Source organism: Nycticebus coucang, chromosome 21, assembly GCF_027406575.1.
Source record: "Nycticebus coucang isolate mNycCou1 chromosome 21, mNycCou1.pri, whole genome shotgun sequence".
NCBI classification, from domain to species: Eukaryota; Metazoa; Chordata; class Mammalia; order Primates; family Lorisidae; genus Nycticebus; species Nycticebus coucang.
This window is the reverse complement of record NC_069800.1, coordinates 6,724,337-6,747,385: the sequence shown is the minus strand read 5'-3', so window position 1 is coordinate 6,747,385 and position 23,049 is coordinate 6,724,337. Positions and strand designations below refer to the sequence as shown.

General features: G+C 40.6%; 1 non-coding gene and 1 pseudogene across 1 annotated transcript; both read right to left on the bottom strand.

The window, feature by feature from the left end:
* Window positions 1–6,764: 6,764 nt before the first annotated feature.
* Window positions 6,765–23,049, bottom strand: part of LOC128574195 (bifunctional methylenetetrahydrofolate dehydrogenase/cyclohydrolase, mitochondrial-like) — a 30,234-nt pseudogene continuing 13,949 nt past the window's right edge.
* On the bottom strand, window positions 20,818–20,924 carry LOC128574435 (U6 spliceosomal RNA). Its single transcript, XR_008376786.1, has one exon. It is a non-coding gene; the product is annotated as a U6 spliceosomal RNA (small nuclear RNA).

Below are 23,049 nucleotides of genomic sequence, written 5' to 3'. Positions count from 1 at the left end.
AATAAAGTAGAAAGTGATCTACTTTGCATCTTTATAGTCCAAAACTAGATCATGACTCTATTAACATTGGTGTATTTTGTCTGAATGCAATATTATTTTCTTTAACATTAGTGTGAGCAAAGATGATGGGAAGATAGGAATTTGGCCTCTGACTGCACTAAAGAAGGAAAATAATGCAAGTTGACAAAGCTCGAAAGGGCTGACACTGTCCTGCTGGTGTAATAAGTTTTTGTTAATGGTAAGGACAAGGTCATAGCTGTATACCAACGAGTCATGGTGAAAACAATATTCTGCTGGTTTCTATTTACATTCGCTCTGACCTTTGTATAACAGAATGTCATAAAACTTAATAGAAATTTATACCAAAAGATTCAAATATAGAGTGTCCCCCAAAGTTGCCATATATAGGGAAAAATGGGTAATTGTAGCTAAATGTAACTCAATTTACAAAATATTCTTTATGAAATTTTACAAAGAGGTAGCCAACACATAGTAATTTTTGTAAATATTTTGTATTTTCCCCTACATATGGTGATTTGGGGGACATTCTATGGCAAGCATTTTTATCATACAGCATAAACATTTAAAAAAATATATTGCTGGCTGGATGCAGTGGCTCACACCTGTAATCCGAGCACTCTGGGAGGCTGAGGCTGGTGGATTGCTTGAGCTCACGAGTTCAAGACCAGCCTAAGCAAAAGTGAGACCTCAGCTCTACTAAAAATAGAAAAACCAAAAAAAAAAAAAAAATAGAAAAACTGAGGCCAGAAGATTGCTTGAGTCCAAGAGTTGGAGGTTGCTGTGACTCTGCCTCACAAAAAAAAAAAAAATAAATATATATATATATATATATATAAATATATATATATATATATATATATATAACTGTCAAGTAAGAATATACTGCTATACTGCGTGGGATTCATATCTTATTTGCAAAACCAAGTAAGAATATCTATCATAGGCTCAGTGCCTATAGCTCAGCGGCAATGGCACCAGCCACAAACACCAGAGCTGGCGGGTTCAAATCCAGCCTGGGCCTGCCAAACAATAATGACAACTACAACCAAAAAATAGCCAGGCGTTGTGGTGGGTGCCTGTAGTCCCAGCTACTTGGGTGGCAGAGGCAAGAGAATTGCTTAGGCCTAAGAGTTTGGGTTGCTGTGAGCTATGATGCTACAGCACTCTACCCAGGTGACAGCTTGAGACTCTTATTTCCAAAAAAAAAAAAAGAATATCTACCGGGTGGTGTCTGTGGCTCAGTCAATAAGGCACAGGCCCCATATACTGAGGGTGGCAGGTTCAAACCCGGCACCAACTGAACTGCAACAACAAAAAAATAGCCAGGCATTGTGGCAGGCATCTGTAATTCCAGCTACTCGGGAGGCTGAGACAGGAGAATTGCTTAAGCCCAAGAGTTTGAGGTTGCTGTGAGCTGTGACGCCACAGCACTCTACTGAGGGGGACATAATAAAACCCTGTCTCAAAAAAAAAGTCTATGTGAAAAAGATTTTAATATTACATACATTTAAACTGAAATACATAGAAGGACATAAGAAAACTATGAAGCATGGATTAAGATACAATTCTCATATCTATGGTAGATATTATTATTATTTTTTTTTTTGTAGAGACAGAGTCTCACTTTATGGCCTCAGTAGAGTGCCGGGGCATCACACAGCTCACAGCAACCTCCAACTCCTGGGCTTAAGAAATTCTCCTGTCTCAGCCTCCCGAGTAGCTGGAATTACAGGCGCCCGCCACAACGCCCAGCTATTTTTTTGTTGTTGCAGTTCGGTTGGTGCTGGGTTTGAATCTACCACCCTCAGTATGTGGGGCAGGTGCCTTACTGACTGAGCCACAGACACCACCCAGTAGATATTCTTTTTTTTTTCAGTAGTTGAAACTATAGGCGCCTGCCATAACGTCCGGCTATTTTTTTGTTGTAATTGTCATTGTTGTTTGGCAGGCCTGGGCTGGGTTTGAACCCACCAGCTCTGTGTATGTGGCTGGCACTGACATAGATATTATATAAAGGTAATGTATTACTGAATTTCTAATGAACTTTCATAAAAGTAGTAAGGAAAACAAAATATGCAGTCTTAGCCTAGGATGTTGTACCTTTGACAAGTAATTTAAATTAAGCTTATATTTTAGCATATTGGGTTGAAGTGAACTACTGATTCGACCACTTTTACAATGAGGTCAAAGAACTTTATACACCTCCTATCAGGCCTGTAATCCTGGCTCTCTGGGAGGCCATGGTAGATGGATTGCCTAACTAAGCTCAGGAGTTGGAGACCAGCCTGAGCAAAACTGAGACCCTGTCTCTGAAAATAACCTGGCGTTGTAGCAGGCGCCTGTACTCCCAGCAACTTGCGAAGCTGAGGTAAGAGAATTGCTTGGGCCCAATAGTTTGAGGTTGCTGTGCGCTATGACACCATAGGACTCTACTGAGGGGGACATAGGGAGACTCTGTCTCAAAAACAAAAACAAACAAAATAACCTTGTATTTATGTTGTATCTTTTACTTTCTGTTTTTAAAAATAATTTTCTCCTTATTAAGGAACACATTTCCTAATTAGATGAATGCTTTTTCCCTGCCAGAAACATTACAGTCTATCCTTTCCACAATCATGTTCACTTACTCTAACCCTCCCCACTTTCATGATAGTTCTCCTTCCTTTCTCACCTATGTAAATACAAATAAGAAATAAGTCCTCCTGTATTTGTGAAATGTAATATTTACATTAATTTGTATTAATATAAAATATTTAAAAGATAAAGTTAATGTTTAAAGAAAATTATAATAATCATTTTAAACTGAATATTGTCTTTTTTTTTTTTTTTTTTTGCAGTTTCTGGCCGGAGCTGGGTTTGAACCCACCACCTTTGGCATATGGGGCCGGCATTCTACTCCTTTGAGCCACAGGCGCTGCCCTGAATATTGTCATTTATTTTCTTTTGCCTACCAAGATCCAAACTTAATTTCTTGTTTGTTAAACTATGAAATGTATGTATTGCAATCTATTTACCATAAATTTTTACTAGAATATTTTTGACATGGCAATATCAGTACATAGAACGGTATAGGAATCAATAGTTGTTATGAATATGTTATTTTGAAAGATTAAGTATGTTTATTAAATTCTTTATATACACCTAAGGATTTTATCCTGCATCTTCTATTAATTTTATTATATTTCTCAAAAATATAATTTCCTCTTAATTCTAAAAAAGATATCTGTCATAGAACAAATGCAAACAAAATGAATGTTTTTTCTCACTTTTGTTTTCAAGGGTATAACAGATGCCACAAGAATATGTGATTTGTATAAGTAAAATTTTATCATTTATGAGTAATGAGTTCTCTATCCTTTCAACTTTCTATGCCCCAGCCTTTGAATCACCTTCTTCCAAGTAACATTCTAAGAGAAAAACCCTTCAGAGAGGCTTGTTGCCGGTAGCACAGTGGTTACAGCACCAGCCATATACACCAAGGATGGTGAGTTCAAACCCAGCCCTGACCAGCTAAACAACAATGACAACTACAATGAAAAATAGCCAGGCATTGTGGTGGGCACCTGTAGTTCCAGCTCCTTGGGAGGCTGAGGCAAGAGAATCACTTAAGCCCAAGAGTTTAAGGTTGCTGTGAGCTGTGACGCCACAACACTCTATATCTCAAGAAGAAGAAGAAGAAGAAAAAAAAGATCTCTTATCTACTTTTTTTCTACCTTATACAGGCTGAGATGACCATGGGCTTCTTTCTTTTTCTTTTTTATTTTTTAGTGTAGGTCCACCTACATTGTCCAGGCTGGTCTTGAACTCCTGGACTCAAGTGATCCTCACACCTTGGCTTCCCAAAGTGCTAGGGTTATCAGATGTGAGCTACTGTGCTTGCCCTTAAAAGACTCATTTTTTGTTATTTTATTTATTTAAATATTTTTTTATATTTTGAAACAGAGTCTCCCTTTGTTCCCCTCAGTAGAGTGCTATGGCGTCACAGCTCACAGCAACCTCAAACCCTTGGGCTTAAGTGATTCTCTTGCCTCAGCCTCCTGAGTAACTGGGACTACAGGCTCCCACTACAATGCTTGGCTAGTTTTAGAGATAAAGTCTCACACCTGTGAGCTCAGGCAATCCACACACCTTGGCCTCCCAAAGCACTAGGATTACAGGCGTGAGCCATGGCCCTGCCTTTTATTTTTTTCAAATAACTAGATCAGGCATAACAAATTTGAAGACTTTTAAGATCAGCATTAGGAATCAACTCACAGAACTGTGAAAACTGGAAGGGGCTTCCTGATCTCAAGGCTGCGGTAAGCTGTAAGGGCACTCCAGCCTGGGTGATACAGCAGGGCCCTGCTTAAAAAAAAAAAAAAAAAAGGAAAGAAAAAGAGAAAAACAATGGCTCAGGGTGGTGCCTGTGGCTCAGTGGGTAGGGTGCTGGCCCCATATACCAAGCGTGGTGGGTTTGAACCTGGCCCCCGCCAAATTGCAACAACAACAAAAAATAACTGGGAATTGTGACAGGCTGTAGTCCCAGTTACTCAGAAGGCTAAGGCAAGAGAATCGCTTAAGCCTAGGAGTTGGAGGTTGCTGTGAGCTGTGACGCCACAGCACTCTACAAAGGGCGATAAAGTGAAACTCTGTCTCTAAAAAAAAAAAAAAAATGGCTCAGCACCAGAGCACAGTGGTTATGGCACCAGCCACATACACCCAGGGTGGTGGGTTTGAACCCAGTCCGGGCCAGCTAAACAACTACAACAAAAAAATAGCCAGGCATTGTGGCAGGTGCCTGTAGTCCCAGCTACTTGGGAGGCTGAGGCAAGAGAATGGCTTAAGCCCAAGAGTTTGAGGTTGTTGTGAGCTGTGACACCACAGCACTCTACCGAGGTCGACATAGTGAGACTCTGCCTCAAAAAAAGAAAAATACAAGGAATGGTACTCTAGGGAGTGGTTAAGGATGTATTTGGGGTCTCAGAAGTCATAGTTGAATCTATAGGAGACCTATAGTGGCTGCTTCAATTAGAAAAAATTGTATGTTTAGCTTTTCAGTCCTTCATAATCACTTTCTACCTTAGCAGTTCAGCTTTATTTCCTATGGGAACAAGGACACAGCCTTGTCTTCCAATCAGGCTTCCCTTTTCATTCATAACCACGTTCTACTCCTCTCTGAAACACTGGCTTTCTGTCCTTCTATTTAACTATATCACATCCCATATTTAAGGTTTATATCTTTCATAAAGTACCTGAGAAAATGGACGCCTAGGATTATCTTGCTAGAACTCTGTGGAAATGATTCCTATGGTAACCCCTGGGTTGGGCACCCACCTTCTGCTGGGCCAGAAAGTAGTTTCTCTAGGATGTTTGCACTTTGGGACAGGGAGAGAGATTGGGGATATCTCTCTCCAGGGGTTAAAGCTTTAAGTCTAAGCTCAATAACATCATAGACATCTTTTCTGCTGTTAGACAAAGCTGGTCAGCAGTGAGAGAAAGTGAAACTACCATCCGAAAGCAACAGAAACAAGACTTGTGAAGACCCGTAACAAGGGTTGGGTCCCTTGTTCCGGCTGCTCCCAACACCCACCTCTGCAGCCCTGCCTTTCTCGATCCCTCCTTGGATTTCATGAGCCAATAATTACTCTCTGTATGTAGGTTTGAGTTGAGTTTCTGTTTCTTTTTTTTAAGAAAAAAAAAGGGGCGGCACCTGTGGCTAAAAGGAGTAGGGCAGCAGCCCCATATACTGGCGGGTTCAAACCTGGCCCCGGCCAAAAACTGCAAAAAAAAAAACCCAAAAAAACCTTTAGTCATAAGGTCAGATTAAATTCAATATTAACTCAAGTTCTTAAAAATCGTTTGGAAAAGCCAACAGAGCACATTACAGAAAAGCCAGCATCTGCTGACATTCTTTGGTGAAAAAGTAAGTTGCATACTTAAATGAGCTGCCGAAATGATTATCAATTCCTAGGTTTTGTTTTTCAAAAATAGGTTTCAAGATAGCTCAAAGAAACGGTGCATACCCCTAACAATATAAAAATTTAATAATGAAATCTAAGTATATAGCAAAAGTCAAATATGATAATTCACATGAATAAGTTATAAAATAATATTTTTGGTCCTAGAAAACTAAAATGAGACCTCCCTGATGGTTAATATGCATGTGGGCTAAAGGCAAATAGAACAACTTAAAGATTTTCCCAGTTACTAAGCCACCAAAAGAAAAAAAAAGAAGAAAAGAAAAAGAAAAAAAAAGCTTAGGATTTTCTAGCTAATTCAGTTCTACTTGTATAAATCTGATTATCCATCAATACTTATATCTTAATAAATTAATTTTTTTCTATGCAATTACCAACATTTTTTCCCTTTCACCTTTTCCCTAATTTTCTCTAGCATTGTTTTTCCTTTGGTTTGATTAGTTGACCTCAAAGTTTTGGAACCTAAAATGAGTATCAATTCCTATTGGAATAGCCTTTGGGAAATGCAATGCTAGAAAAGTCAAATTCTTAAGACAGGTGGCTTGACAAAGCGAGGCATCCATTTTCAGTGGAAAGGTGTTGCCATGTTAGTCCCTGGGCTAATGGCTGCTCTTAACTAGATCAGAGGACCCAGCATGATACTGGGGACCCATGTGCACAAACACCCACCCATTTAAGCTTTCAATAAATACAAAGCATCATTTTAAACTGTTTCAGTAGAATAAATAAAAAATATTGCATTTCTATTGGCCTGCTTTCCTCTTCAAGACAACAAAGACACAACTGTTAATTACTGGCTACACCAAGGTCTTTAGATGTCAGCACTTCCTGCTCTTCAGCCCTCAGCAGTTTTTTTGTTTGTTTTGTAGTGTCTAGACAGTCTCACTCTGTCACTCTTGGTAGAGTGCTGAGATGTCATAGTTCACCTCAAGCTCCTGGGCTTGAGTAATCTTCTTGCCTCAGCCTCCTCAGTAGCTGGGACTACCGGTGCCAACCACAACAACTGGCTAGTTTTTCTATATTGAGTAGAGATGGGGTCTTGCTTTCGCTCAGGCTGGTCTCAAACTTCTGAGCTCAAAGGATCCTCCAACTTGTGCTTCCCAGAATGCTAGGATTACAGGTGTGAGCCACTGCGCCCCACCAGGCCTCAAAAGTTTTTTTCAGCAACAATGGTATCCTGGGCGTCGCCTGTGGCTCAAGGAGTAGGGCGCCGGTCCCATATGCCGGAGGTGGTGGGTTCAAACCTAGCCCGGCCAAAAGCCACAAAAAAAAAAAAAAAAAAAAAAAAAAAAACACAATGGTATCCTTCATTCGCATTGCCACTGTCATGGGACCAACACCCCCAGGAACTGGAGTGATGTAACCAGTTTTGTTCCCAACTCCTTCAAAATCCACACCTCCAACCAACTTAGGTTTAGCAGTTATGAGCTCTTGAACTCTTATTTATCCCCACGTCTATGACTGTTGCTCCTGCTGTGATCAGATTTGGAAGCCTGCAGCAGATGCTACCACATCTACAGAATTGTGTGTTTCCTCAGCTGCTCTTTGGGAATGTATGGGTAACATATCGTAACTGTGGCATCACCTCCTAGGACGTTCACATGCCCCATCTGTGTGTAGTAACATTGCAATAGGCATTCCAATTTTTTGACCTTCTAGCCACAGCTGCCTTCCCTAGGGTTGGAATATTGGAATGCCACAATCACTCAATTATTTTCTACACACGTCGTGGGGTAGCTGGTAACGAATACTGGAACAAACTTATTCTCCCTACGTCAGTTACATGAAGGCATCAACATCCTTGTCTGGAGAAACAGCACTGCAGATTGCAGATCTGTCCCTCATCAGGGTGCTCTGTGAGAGGCAGCTGAACCTTATCATCACTATTTAGTTTGTTGATTAAATTCCACAATTCTGCCTCTGAAATGGAAGCTGATTTCACATTTCTCTCACTGTGGATTCCCACATCTGCAGCTGGTCTGGTTTTGTTGAGGACACAGGAGTGACTTGCAGGGTTCTCTCCGACCAGAATCACCTTCAGGTAGAGTTGTTTATTGTCAGAGGCCACCCACTCTTCCACCTCCTGCTGCACTTCCTGCTTGATCTCCTTGGCCAGTTTCCTTCCAGAAATGACAACAGCTTCCTTTGGAACAGCTGAGAGGATAGCTCTGTGCGGGGTCTCACTCTTGCTCAGGCTGTTCTCAAACTCCTGAGCTCAAGGAATCCACCTGCCTTGGCCTCCCACAGTGCTGGGATTACAGGCGTGAACCAGCAAACCTGGCCCTTGCTTCTCTCTCTTACCACTACCTTATATCCAGCTATTCTTACCCTATGTTCAGTTATTGTAAAGTGAAGTTCCCTGAATATTATTTCCTGCCCTTTTGTGCCCCGGTGTTTTGGCTCAGATTGTTTCTTGCTATCTTGAACTCACTTCCTCCCATATTTACCTCAGCTGGCTAAACCCTTCAAGATTGCCTTTTACATTAGACTGTGAATTAGTTGAAGACAGGAAGAGTATTCCTCATTTCTCTGTTCTTAAAACAGACATGTTTATTGAATAGCTGCATAAATAAATATAAATGAATGAATTTTAGAAACCCATTCCTACAGAATTTTCCTAGAAAAAAAAATTTTTTTGAGACAGAGTCTCACTGTGTCACCCTGGGTAGAGTGCTGTGGCATCACAGCTCACAGCAAACTCAAACTCATGGGCTTAAGCAATTCTCTTGCCTCAGCCTCCCAAGTAGCTGGGACTACAGGTGCTCGGCACAACATCTGGCTATATTTTTGTTGCAATTTGGCCAGGGCTGGGTTTGGAACCCGCCACTCTTGGTGTATGGGGTGAGCGCCCTACTCACTGAACCACAGGAGCCACCGGTTCAGCTATTATTTTGTTGTTGCAGTTGTCATTGTTGTTTTAGCTGGCCCAGGCCGGGTTCAAACCCTCTAGCCTTGGTGTATGTGGCCAGGGCCCTACCCACTGAGTAACGGGCACCACCCCTAGAAAAATATTGAAGCCAGACTCTGGACTTCAAGTGAGATTCTGTCTCTACAAAAAATAGAAAAATTCGCTGGGCATGCTAAACTGCACTTGTAGTCCCAGCTACTCGGGAGGCTGAAGCAGGAGGATTGCTTGAACCTAGCAGTTTGAAGTTGCTGTGAGCTGTGATGGTGCCCTGTATCAAAAAAAAAAAAATCTATATATATATACTGAAGCCAAAGGATTATTAAAATGTATATGAACCTGATTAGTTCCCTTTTCTGGTCCTTATAAAAATCTTTGAGAAAATATGATGATCTTAGAGAAGCCACAGGTTCTGGTCCAAACCAGTGCTTTCTATAACTATTTGGTAATGAATTCTTTACATTTTTTTCACTTAAATAGTCATTAGGAGGCAACAAGAACATGTCTTTCCCTTTTTAGATAGCCAGTTTTAATAATAAAGGTAACTCTTTTGGATTTATGCAACATGTGTTATCTGATGTGCCTTACAGATAGTAACTTAATTTAATCCTCACAACAACCATAAGATGAGTGTTATTTCTATCCTCATCCCACATTATGAAAAATTGAGGGGCAGAAACATTAAAGAAAATATTCAAGGCTGTGGAACTAGGTAAGTAATAGAGCCAGAACCAAAGGCACCTTGAAACTCAAGTCCACACTCACATGCGAAGCTCACTATGTTATGTTGCATCCACAAACTCCTAAAACTACCTGTTCTCCTATGACCACCAATATTCAGAAAATTCCATCTTCTGCCTTTTGGCAGATGACCTTCAACTGACTTCTGTGTCCTGAATTTTCACATTATATTTAGTTGATCTTTAAGATAAAATAAACATACATTACACAAAATGTTTCATGGAGGAAAAAGGAAGTAGAATCACTTTCCACTCATTTCCATGAAAAAAAAAATTGTGCGTTTACCAAATACAAAGCATTAGGCTAAGGGCTGGAGAAGATATGCACAGGACCACAAGAAGCTCATGATTGGATGGCGCCTGTGGCTCAGTCGGTAAGGCGCCGGCCCCATATACCAAGGTGGCAGGTTCAAACCTGGCCCCGGCTGAACTGCAACCAAAAAATAGCTGGGCGTTGTGGCGGGCACCTGTAGTCCCAGCTACTCGGGAGGCTGAGGCAAGAGAATCGCTGAAGCCCAGGAGTTGGAGGTTGCTGTGAGCTGTGTGATGCCACAGCACTCTATCGAGGGCCATAAAGTGAGACTCTGTCTCTACAGAAAAAAAAAGGAAGCTCATGATTTAGAAGGGGAGATTTTAGAATGTATACAAATTACTATAACAAAAACGCCCCCGTATTATGGAATATTATATAACCATTAAAAATGAAATCCTGCCATTTGCAATAACACGTATGGACCTGGAGAACATTATGCTAAGTGAGCTAAGCTGAGCACATAAGGACAACCTCACGCATGCTCACTCTTATGTGGGAGCTAAATGTTAAACACCAATGATCTCCTGGAGACAGAGTGGAGATGAGAATGACGGTTACCAGAGTCAGGAAAGGGTATCAGGGCACTGACAGGGATAAGGTGGGGATGGCTAATAGATGCAAAAATATGGTTGGTTAGATATAATGAACAATATTTGATAGCACGACAAAGCAACTATAATCAACCATTAGGGCATACTTTAAAATAACTGAACAGCGGAATTGGAATGTTCCTAACACAAAGAAATGATAAATGCTTGAGGTGATGGGTACCCCAGTTACCCTGATTTTGTTAGCTCATATTTTAGGCCTGTATCAAAACAACAGATACACCCTATAACTATATGCTATTATGTACCCATAAAAAACTTTTAGACACTGTGTAAACAGTGTTAGAGGAATGATAGGAGAAGAGATTATTTCCCACAGAAGCAAGGGATAGCATTTGTGTCCGACAGAAGTTCAGAGGGGGAAATTTTGAACAGAAAACATCTGAGGCATAGAAAAAGAGAATGAGTGAGCCGAGTGGGAAAGCTGTCAGAATCTGAATGGAGTCATTTGTGCTAAATACTAACAGTGTTGAGGAAGGCCATGAAGAGAAGGGTTCTTGTGGATAAATGCCTGATAACAGAACCTGTCATGAAGGACTCTACAATAACTTCCCTCAACCTTGCATTACAGCCATAGCAATCACACAGAAAAAGTACTTCCATAAGGATATCTGCCCAGCAATTGCCTGTTCAACCTCAGACTGGCATCGCCTTTTTTATTGATCCTTGGAAGAGGGATAATTATCTAAAAACAATTTTGTGATCTTCCACAGTTTTCCTTTAAAAACCTTTTTCTAGGCTGGGTCTGGTGGCTCCTGCCTATAATCCTAGCACTCTGGGAAGCCGAGGCAGGTGGATCACTTGAGCTTAGGAGTTGGAGATCAGCCTAAGCAAGAGTGAGACCCTGTCTCTTAAAAAAAAAAAAAAAAAAAAAAAAAAGCTGGGTGTTGTGGTGGGCACTTGTAGTCCCAGCTCCTTGGGGAACTGAGGCAAGAGGATCACTTGAGCCCATGAGTTTGAAGTTGTGAATTATGATGCCACAGCACTCTACCAAGGGTGACAAAGTGAGACTCTGTCTAAATAAATAAATAAAACCTTTGTCTTTCTTTACCTCCCTGAATATGCACATAGTTTACTACAGCTTATTGCATTTCAATGCCCTATTCCCAAATAAATATTGTTTTCTTTTAGAGGGCCTCTCTCCATTTGACAATGATTAGACTGGAAAAAGTTATGTAGGTTTTAAAAACAACTGAAAGAGTTCATGGAAGGAAGAAGAGATGAGGTTAAACCTCCTTGTGGAAAGACCAAAAAGTCATGCTGAATGCTAATGAAGCTATACTTTATTCATAGGTAACAGAAAACCTAAAAAGGGGGGAAGAGGGGAAGAATGCTACGATTGGAGTAGTAATCTTTTTTTGTTTTTTGGAGACAGAGTCTCACTTTGTTGCCCAGGCTAGAGTGGCATGGCATCAGCCTAGCTCTCAGCAACCTCAAACTCTTGGGCTCAAATGATCTTTCCTGTCTCAGCCTCCCGAGTTGGCTGGACATGGTGGCTCACATCTGTAATCCTAGTACTCTGGCTGGTGGAGGCAGGAGGGTCACTTGAGCTCAGGAGTTTGAGACCAATCTGAGTAAGAGCAAGATCCCATCTCTACTAAAAATAGAAATTAGCCAGGCCTTTTGGCAAGTGCCTATAGTCTCAGCTAGTTGGGAGGCTGGGACAGGGGGATTGCTTGAACCCGGGAGTCTGAGGTTGCAGTGAGCTATGATAAGTGAGCTATGCAGTGAGCCACTGCACTCTAGCCTGGCACCATGAGCAAGACTCTGTCCAACAAAAGAAATTGTTGCCATATGCCGAAAGTGTTGCTGAAAAGTAGACTGCAAATGGAAGACCCTGGGCAAAGCAAATAAAAGATATGCTTAAACCAGTAGTTTGAAAGCTAGTTTTAATGATACTGGTTCAGGATAACAAATGAAGCAGCCTTATATTTTCTCAATTTAAGGCTAGAAAAAAGCCATTTTAAGCATCAAGTAGAGTGACAGACATTTTGGGTACTAAGTCCATAGATATACCCAGAAGTAGGCTACTACTTCAATGATGGGTCTGGATTGCTTTTTTCTCCTTCTTTTTCATATTGTTTTGGTTGGTAAACGCATTTATTTCAGGTGTAAACTATGAGTGCTCTAAATCTATACAATTTCTCCTTCCTATCCACAGTGACCGGAACAATCTCTTACCTTTATAATTCCTACTTTTTTCTTTCTTTTCACTTTAACTCTACCATAATTTCAGCCACTTTAGATTTTTAAAAATAGGTGTTTTGTAGTATATTTTCATCAAAAAGTGTACTTAACCAAGAAGGAAATTAAATGAAATACACTGAGTTATTGAGAATACCACAGTATCAAATCACAGTATCAAAAGAATGATATTTTATAGTTGACATAGTACATTAACATAAAATTCAATATATTATTTCATTTTGGTCCTTAAAATGTTTCTGAAATAAATTATCACAATTTTACAGTTGAGGCAAATTAGAAAGTGGAAGAGATGGAATGAGAATTATTGGTGTTGTTTTCCTGTTACTACATTATCCTATGTATTACATAATCAGAAAAATATACTATGTAGGGCTCGATGCCTGTAGCTCAGTGGCTAGGGTGCCAGCCACATGCACTAGAGCTCGTGGGTTCAAACCTAGCCTGGGTCTGCTAAACGTCGACGACAACAACAGCAACAAAAAAAAGTAGCCAGGTGTTGTGGTGGGCGCCTGTAGTCCCAGCCGCTTGGAGGCTGAGGCAAGAGAATTGCTTTAGCCCAAGAGTTTGGGGTTGCTGTGAGCTCTGACTCCACGGCCCTCTACTGAGGGAGACATAGTAAGACTCTGTCTCAAAAAAACAAAAACAAAAAAAAAGAAAGAAAGAAAAGAAAAGAAAAAGAAAAATATGCTATGTGGAAGTGTCAGATCACAATATTCATAGAGAATAATAATGCAGGTAAAAGCCTTTGCCTTGACTATATCTGCCTTACGTGCATTCTTTAACTGGTCATTTCCGATATAATTCAGAAATCTCCATTAGCAAAGGAATAATGTTTTATGTTTATATATATAAACAGATAAATTTCTCTTCCACGAAGAAATGACACTCCTGAACAGTTTGTAAGTGTATTAGTGAAAATAGATTGAATGTGTGTTAGGGATATATACTATTATTTGATTTACTATTTTAATATTTGGGGAACTCCAGAGTTGATGTAGCTGAGTTTCTAAATATACCATTCCATAGAGTAACATTTAATTAATCAGTCACTTTTGTGTTTACATTTTTGTGTAAACACTTTTGTGTTTATATATAAACAGATGAATTTCTCTTCCATGAAGAAATGACACTCCTGAACAGTTTTTAAGTGTATTAGTGGAAACAGATCGTATGTGTGTTAGGGATTCTTAATTAATAGAACTTAACTTCAGAACTATCACGAGCAAAGGGGATAAGTTTGTTTCTAAAAGGATCAAAATTTAGGAGATCTACACTGTGATTGGCCATTTAAAATTTATTTTCTGTCCATAAAAATTTATGGAGTGGCAAATTATCAATATCTATCTGACCATAGATGTGTGAATGTAGGATTATAATTTTTAGGTGATTTGTGGACTCAATACAGTGGGAATCAAAAATTGAAAGGGACCAGCTGCGGAGGCTTTCACCTGTAATCCCAGCACTCTGGGAGACTGAGGAGGGAGGACTGCTTGAGTTCAGGGTTTGGAGACCAGCCTGAGCAAGAGAAAGACCCCACTTCTACAAAAAATAGAAAAATGAGCTGGGCATCATGGCAGGCACCTATAGTCCCAGCTACTCAGGAGGCTAAGGCAAGAGGATTGCTTAAGCCCAGGAGTTTGAGGTTGCTGTGAGCCAAGCTGACACCATGGCATTCTAGCCTGGACAACAGAGTGAAACTTCATCTCAAAAAAGCAAAAACCACCACCACCACCACCAGAACAAAGAAACAAATTAAAACGATTTAATTAATTAATCCATAAAGACTGATAGCCAAATTTTACTAAAACAATGGGAACAGTTTTAAAATGTACAAGATATCACATTTCTTAAAGATGTGGAATGAAGGCAGATACATGGATGGCAGCCAGAGAATTTTGTTTAGAGTGGAAATTTAAAACTGGAATTTAAAGTTGACCAACTAACTCAGTAGGTAGAGCACAAAACTCTTAAATTCGCAGTTGTGAAGTACATAATACATAAAGAGATCATCTATAAGATACATAAATGAACATAATTGTGGGGGAATTTTACAATCCGATAATCTATAGAGACCTTAGATTGTTGTATCTCTCGGGACATTTTTTATGAAGAAGAAAAAAGATGATTAAAGAGGTATTATGAAAATAAAGAAAACATAAAAATTAAAAATATTTAATTGCCACACTGAAGAATGAATAATATTTTTAATTGGTGTTGAACACAAGTGTGGTACATGTGTGATAAACACTCCATATTGAGTTGGTTAGATAAGTACTTTTAAGTTGAGAAATAGCACTCCAAGTCTGTAGTGTATTACTTTTATGCTTCTTTTGCCAGCAAATCTCAAAAGATATGCAGTCAAAGTGCCAACTGTTACTATGATATTTCTTTTTTTTGGCAGTTTTTGGCCGGGGCTGGGTTTGAACCCACCACCACCAGCATATGGGGCTGGCGCCCCACTCCTTTGAGCCACAGGCACTGCCCATATTCTTATCATGAATCTATTATTGAAACAGTCTTAGAAAACAGTTCTTATGGAATTAACAAAAGAACCGTGGCCACGTGAAGACTTCCTATTATCCCTTTTGTTATAGATGCAGTCACCTTCCAGCAAAAGTAAACTGTGATTTTTTTTTTTTTTTTTTGAGACAAAGCTTCAAAGCTGTTGCCCTGAGTAGAGTACTGTGGCATCACAGCTCACAGCAACCTCTACTCCTGGGCTCAAGCTATTCTCCTGTCTCTGCCTCCCAAGTAGCTGGGTTACAGGCGCTTGCCACAACACTCGGCTATTTTTTTTGGTTGCAGCCGTCATTGTTTGGCGGGCCAGGGCTGGATTCCAACCCAATAGCTCAGGTGTATGTGGCTGGCGCCTTAGCTGCAAACCATAATTTTAATGATTTTCTAATACTGTTCCACATTTTTTTGAATATTAAACATCAAATGATCTTGCTGGCATATTTAAACATTAGAAATGCTGGAAATTATATACAAGATAAAACATTTTAGTCATGTGTCTGAATAGTGAGTTTTATTCCTAATGGATCAAAAGGAACACTTTTTTAGTCATGCTTATTCAGAGAACTTAACTTTTATTTTTTTTGAGACAGACTCTCACTATGTAACCCTGGGTAGAGTGCCATGGTGTCACACCTCATAGCAACTTCAATCTCTTGGGCTTAAGCGATTCTCTTACTCAGCCTCCCAAGGACTACAGGTGCCTGCCACAACACCTGGCTATTTTTTTTGTTGTTGTTGCAGTTGTCATTGTTGTTTAGCTGGCCTGGCCCTGGTTTGAACCCTCCAGCTTGGGTGCATGTGGCCAGCGCCCTAACCACTGAGCTATGGACGCCGCCTCAAAGAGCTTAACTTTTATTGGAGTAAGACTATGTCACTATGCATATTAAAAATAAATTCAGCTATTAACTGAACCGCAAACATTTTCAAAGACTTGTCCATGAAACACTGCTAAACGTACCAGCCTTATCTTAGTTTAACCTCAAACTAAAAAGGATTAGTTCACTTTAGCTGTCTCCGGTCAAGTATTTGGTTTCAGTAATTTAGGGCAAATGACAAAGAGAGGAATACATGGATTAAAGAAGGATTAAGAGTAGTGGAAAGAGCTGTTCCACATTTCAAAGGGGGATTTCAGCCTCCTTTATTCTTTCATGGTATAAGCTGCTTATTTTGTTTAACATGTTTTTTCAGTGACTTCTATTGATGGCACCTCTTTGACTATCTACTTTTATTTTCCTAGACTTTGTTGGTTTAGTTTCTTTTATAATTCCTTTTTCTTTCTTTTTTGAGACAGAATCTTACTCTGCTGCCAAGGCTAGAGTGCCGTGGCATCAGGCCAGCTCATGGCAACCTGAAATTCCTGCATCAAAGCGATACTCCTGTACCAGCCTCCCAAGTAGCTGGGACTAAAGGCACATGCCACAATGCCTGGCTAGTTTTTCTATTTTTAGTAGCGATGGGGTCTTGCTCTTGCTCAGTCAGGCTGGTCTTGAAGGGAAGCTCCCACTTCCACTGCTCAGAGATTACAGGTCTGCACAGCCCCAGCCTTTTCTTACTTTGCACCCCCACCTGGCTTTTGATGTATCCTTCGTTCAGTCATTTACACAGGAATATTCAATTTAAAAAAAAATAGAAATTTTAGCCAACAGCTTGAGGGCACTGGAGGAAAAAAATAAGTGCCGTTCGTAATGTATTTTGCCACATAATATGAAAAACACTATTAATAATGGTTGGATACGTTCCAGACATTTCTTGTATAGTAGCAGTGACTCCATAGTTACATTCATAGTGCCTCAGACCTATTACGAAAAGATTCCTTTGGCAAATGCTTCTGGTCCAATAAACCCTAAAACATCTCTCTTTGGCATGTGTGTATATGTATGTTTGTATTATGTATGTATGGGTGTATATATATATATCCTGGTCTATGTATCACAGAAGCAGGAATATAGATGTGAAATAAGATAGCCCTTCACACAACAAAAGCACAGCTACTGAACGTCAGCCTACTGCTATAGAATATCATGTCTATCTAAATAGAATGCTTTTTTTTGAGACAGAGTTTCACTTTGTTGTCCTCAGTAGAGTGCTATAGTATCATAGCTCACAGCAACCTCAAACTCTTGGGCTCAAGCAATTCTCTCGCCTCAGCCTCCTTAATAGCTGGGACTATAGGCCCCTGCCACAACACCTGGCTATTGTTTTTTTGTTTAGCAGGCCTGGGCTGTGTTCAAACCCAGAGCATGTGGCTGGCACTCTAACCAGTGAGCTATGGGCACCCCAATCTAAATAGAATGCTATGAAAAGCCTCATCTCCTAAAACCACCTGGAGGAATTTATTAGCAATGTCATTGGCACCACAATTCTTCCTGTACATCAGTTATTTTAGTCCAGTGTCTATAAGGGCAGACCAGACATGCACATGTACATGTCAGCAGAGCAGGCCCAGTTCCTTATGTTGACCATATGGGCACATCGAACAGCTTGTTACAGTCCCTTCAGTGATCAACTTACAGAGGTTCTACTGTATTTTGGAATTTTTTCTATACTTTGTTTACACTAACAAATACACACATATGCACATGTTGGGTCCAAAGTGATAGTGGCTTATTTAGGATATGACATCCATCAGCCAGCAGAAGACACAAGCTTAATGCTCAGCAAGGGGCATGGGTCTGGGAATGCTGACTTGGAAGGCCATGTTTAGAGCAAATGAAGTGGAGACTCAACTCTTGGAGGAAGAGACTCCAGGAGGAAAATACAAGTGAGGACTTGTAATCCTAGCACTTGGGAGGCAGAGGTGGGTGGACTGCCTGAGCTCAGGAGTTCAATACCAGCCTAAGCCAGAATGAGACCTAATCTCTAAAAATAGCCAGGCATTGTGGTGGGCGCCTGTAGTCCCAGCTACATGGGAGACTGAGGCAAGAGAATCACTTGAGCCCAAGAGTTTGAGGTTGCTGTGAACTGTGACACCACAGCACTCTACCAAGGGCGACACAGTGAAACTCTGTATCAAAAAAAACAAAAAGAGTGAGAACTAAAAATTGGGATAAGGATAACATCAAAGAACTTTTTTTTTTTTTTTGAGACAGAGTCTCACTATGTCGCCCTCAGTAGAGTGCTGTGGTGTCACAGCTCACAGCAACCTCCATCTAACTCTTGGGCTGAAGCGATTCTCTTGCTTCAGCCTCCTGAGTAGCTAGGACTACAGGCACCCACTGTAGCACCTGGCTTTGTTATTTTTATTTTATTTTTTTATTTTTAATTTCTGCTTGCTTGTTCATTCTTCTTCATTTGAAGTACTCTTTTTTTTTTTGTTCATTTTCTTCTTCCTCTGGCAATGCTCTGTCCTACTGTTTTTTTTTTTTTTTTTTTTTTGGCTGGGGCTGGGTTTGAACCCACCACCTCCAGCATATGGGACCGGCGCCCTACTCCTTGAGCCACAGGCGCCGCCCTGTCCTACTGTTTTTGATATTAGTAGAGACGGGTTCTAACTCTGGCTCACTGCTGCTCATACTGGTCTCAAACCTCTGAGCTCAGGCAAACCACCTGCCTTGGCCTCCCACAGTGCTGGGACTACAGGAGTGAGCCACCATGCCTGGCCTATTTTTTGTTATTTTTGTTTTTTGTAGAGACAAGTCTCACTTTGTTGCCCTCAGTAGAGTGCTGTGGCATCAAGGCTCACAGCAACCTCCAGTTCCTGGGCTTAGGCGATTCTCTTGCCTCAGCCTCCCAAGTAGCTGGGACTACAGGCGCCCGCCACAACGCCCAGCTTTTTTTTAGTTGCAGTTCGGCTGGGGCCGGGTTTGAACCTGTCACCCTCAGTATATGGGGCTGGTACCCCACCCACTGAGGCACAGGCACTGCCCTATTTTTTGTTATTGTTGTCTTTGTTGCTTAGCAGGCCCTGGCTGGTTCAAACCCACCAGTCCTGGTGCATGTGGCTGGCACCCTAACCAATGAGCTACAGGCACTGAGCTGAGAAAAAGGACTCTTTTTTTTTTTTTTTTTTTTTTGCAGTTTTTGGCCAGGGCTGGGTTTGAACCTACCACCTCCGGCATATGGGCCAGTACCTCACCGCCTTGAGCCACAGGTGCCACTCCAGAAAAAGGACTCTTGAAGAAAGAGAAAGCACGATCAAAAAGATTGGGGGAGAATGGGGATCATTAAAGAATGTCAGAAGGGGGCAGCGCCTGTGGCTCAAGGAGTAGGGCGCCGGTCCCATATGCCAGAGGTGGTGCGTTCAAACCCAGCCCCGGCCAAAAATCACAAAAAAAAAAAAAAAAAAAAAAAAGAAAAAGAAAAGAAATTTCTACATGAATAGAACTTTCTCTAAAGATGACAGACGAATGGCTAACAAACACATGAAAAAATGTTCATCATCTCTATATATTAGAGAAATGCAAATCAAAACAACCCTGAGATATCATCTAACCCCAGTGAGAATGGCCCACATCACAAAATCTCAAAAACTGCAGATGCTGGCATGGATGTGGAGAGAAGGGAACACTTTTACACTGCTGGTGGGACTGCAAACTAGTACAACCTTTCTGGAAGGAAGTATGGAGAAACCTCAAAGCACTCAAGCTAGACCTCCCATTCGATCCCGCAATCCCATTACTGGGCATCTACCCAGAAGGAAAAAAATCCTTTTATCATAAGGACACTTGTACTAGACTGTTTATTGCAGCTCAATTTACAATCTCCAAAATGTGGAAAGAGCCTAAATGCCCACCAACCCAGGAATGGATTAACAAGCTGTGGTATATGTATACCATGGAATACTATTCAGCCATTAAAAAAAATGGAGACTTTACATCCTTCGTATTAACCTGGATGGAAGTGGAAGACATTACTCTTAGTAAAGCATCACAAGAATGGAGAAGCATGAATCCTATGTACTCAATTCTGATATGAGGACAATTAATGACAATTAAGGTTATGGGGGCAAAGCAGAAAGAGGGACGGAGGGAGGGTGGTGGGGCCTTGGTGTGTGTCACACTTTATGGGGGCAAGACATGATTGCAAGAGGGACTTTACCTAACAATTGCAATTAGTGTAACCTGGCTTATTGTACCCTCAATGAATCCCCAACAATAAAAAAAAAAGAATGTCAGAAGGAAGAAATGAGCCACTGCCAAACCCTGTGGAGAATTGAAGGAACATGAATGCTAAGAAAAGCTAATGTACTTAGCAACTGAGAAGGCTGTGTCACACATGAAAGATTACGGCGGGGATACAAGGAAAGCCGAATGAGGAAACAGAGACACGTACACGTAGATCATACCGACAACAGAAATACTGCCAGAAAGAAAGGGCACAAATCAAGTAGGAATGTTTTCAGGATAGCAGAGATCTGTTGCTCTCTCCATCTTCTCTGGGAGAGACGTCTAGTCCGCTGGAGGACTGAAGGTGCCAGGACCACAGAAGAAAATAAGGACACCAAAGCCTGAGGGCAAAAGGAGAGGAGGGACTTGAGAAAAAGGGAATGTGACAGGGAAAAAAGAACTAGTGTCACCTAGAGATTTCTTTTTTTTTTTTTTTTCATATAAAAAATATGGAACGCTTCACGAATTTGCGTGTCATCCTTGCGCAGGGGCCATGCTAATCTTCTCTGTATCGTTCCAATTTTAGTATATGTGCTGCCAAAGCGAGCACGAGATTTCAAGCTGATGAGGACAGGAAGGACCTCAGGCCAGGTAAATTTAGTAATCTTAATACCAAAGTGTATCATGGGACAAAATTCAGCTTAAATCAGAAACATCTACAGTAAGCTGTATTTGAGGGCTGACTAGAAAGAGAAAAACATCTCTCCTGATGTCTTCAGTTCAACTCACCCACAAAGTGAGAACAAGACTGGTATTTGAATGAAACTTTATTAACACCGAATTACAAGCAATGTTTAAAACTAGCTAACCACTGACACAAACTGAGAAAACTCTTGTGCCCATAAAAGAGTTATGGGCAAAATATTAATTAATTTTAATTTTTTTGGATAATTATAATATAAATATCCACAAGAGGTAGTCAATAATTATTGATGAGTGCTACATGCAGGGAGTATTTCTGTGCTGTGTGGTCAACTGCATAATTACCAGTTGAAAGACACAGCTTTAGAAGCAAAACAATGCAGGGTAAAGTACCCAAGCCATGTTTCCCTGAACATCTGAAGCAAGGAAGGATGATTCACAGGATGCACATTAAGTTATACAAGGTTGCTCCTCCGTAGCAGAGAAGTAGAGTTGAGCTGTCACCGTGACCTTCTCAACCCCGTCCATATTCAAAGCCCCACTTCCCTTCTTGCCCGTGGAGAATCAGCCCCACCTCCAATGACACCAACTTAGAACACTAATGTAGACAACTCCCAACAAACTGGAGAAGCAAGGGTGCCTACTGACCTCCTTCCTGAACTACTCCTTAAAAAAGAATCTAAAACATATGAGTAATAAAATTATAAAAAAGAATGCTTACCTTCTAAGTTATGTGCATAACTAAAGCCCACAACAGAAATATCTGGAACTTCTAAACTCGTTTCCAACTTCAAATACAAACATACTATATTAAAAGAAAAAGCCAATTAGCTTCATTATGAGCAGTGTGTGAAGAGCTAATGTGATGTAAGGAAGTAAAGCTTGCAAAGATTTTCATTTGATTGTACGATTTTCAAAATATTTAACAATTTGAGTTTTCTGAAATAACTGTGATCTCCCTGTAGGTTAAAATAAATCAGTGAGGGCGGCGCCTGTGGCTCAGTCGGTAAGGCGCCGGCCCCATATACCGAGGGTGGCGGGTTCAAACCCGGCCCTGGCTGAACTGCAACCAAAAAATAGCTGGGCGTTGTGGCGGGCGCCTGTAGTCCCAGCTACTCGGGAGGCTGAGGCAAGAGAATCGCTTAAGCCCAGGAGTTGGAGGTTGCTGTGAGCTGTGTGATGCCATGGCACTCTACCGAGGGCCATAAAGTGAGACTCTGTCTCTACAAAAAAAAATAAATAAATAAAAAAAATAAAAAAAAAATAAATCAGTGAGTTAACTGTAGGTCTTTGAGGCAAAATCAAAGTAATGTCATCAGATGGAAACTGAGAATTATTATTCCCTTAGAAATATCTAGAAAGTGACTATCAGAAATGAAGTCACAGGCTCCGTACCCATAGCACGGTGGTTACGGCATCAGTCACAACACCAAGGCTGGCAGGTACAAACCTAGCCCAGGCCAGCTAAACAATAATGATAACTGCAACAAAAAAATAGCTGGGCGTTGTGGTGGGCGCCTGTAGTCACAGCTACTTGGGAGGCTGAGGCAAGAGAATGGCTTAAGCCCAGGAGTTGGAGGTTGCTGTGAGCTGTGATAACACAGCACTATGCTGAGGGTGACATAGTGAGACTGTCTTTAAAAAAAAAAAAAGAAAAAAGAAAAGAAATGAAGTCACAAAGGAATTACTACACTCATATTACTCCACATTTTACAGATGTTACTCCTACTTGCTTATAGGAACCCTTCTCTCTTTGTATATACCTACCAGCAATATTTGTACATCTCTTAGGTCATTTTAACATTTAGCATTTAACTCTCTAATTAGTTTGCTTCCACAAACCATCTCTTTTTCTTCTTCCAAAAGTTTCTTATTCTCAAATTGCTTCTTGAATTTCAATCAAGTTTACATTTTTTTAAAAAAATTAATCTTATTCATTTCCTTTAAATTTTTTTTTTGTTTATTTTTATAGAGACAGAGTCTCACTATGTTGCCCTTGGTAGAGTACGTGACATCACAGCTCACAGCAACCT